Raw genomic sequence first — 242 nt, 5'->3', positions numbered from 1 at the left:
ACTCGAAAGGTAACGGCCATCCCGAGCTCTTTGCCACGTGCCGGGACCTCCCAACCCGTGCTGTGTTTTGGAAGCCCAGAGTTTTGTCTCTTTCCTCTTTTAGTTCAGATTTCGAGCCGAATTCGTGCAGAACTGGTGCTCTCTCTTAGAACAGAGTCGTTTTCTGAGCGGTTTGGGTCTTGTAGGTTTATGGTCAAGCAGGTGGAAGAAATCTCGAAGGCCGCCCGGAAGAGAGAAGGGGA

Source organism: Nestor notabilis, unplaced genomic scaffold, assembly GCF_000696875.1.
Source record: "Nestor notabilis isolate BGI_N333 unplaced genomic scaffold, ASM69687v1 scaffold26602, whole genome shotgun sequence".
Lineage (NCBI taxonomy): Eukaryota > Metazoa > Chordata > Aves > Psittaciformes > Psittacidae > Nestor > Nestor notabilis.
This window is presented reverse-complemented; position numbering follows the sequence as displayed.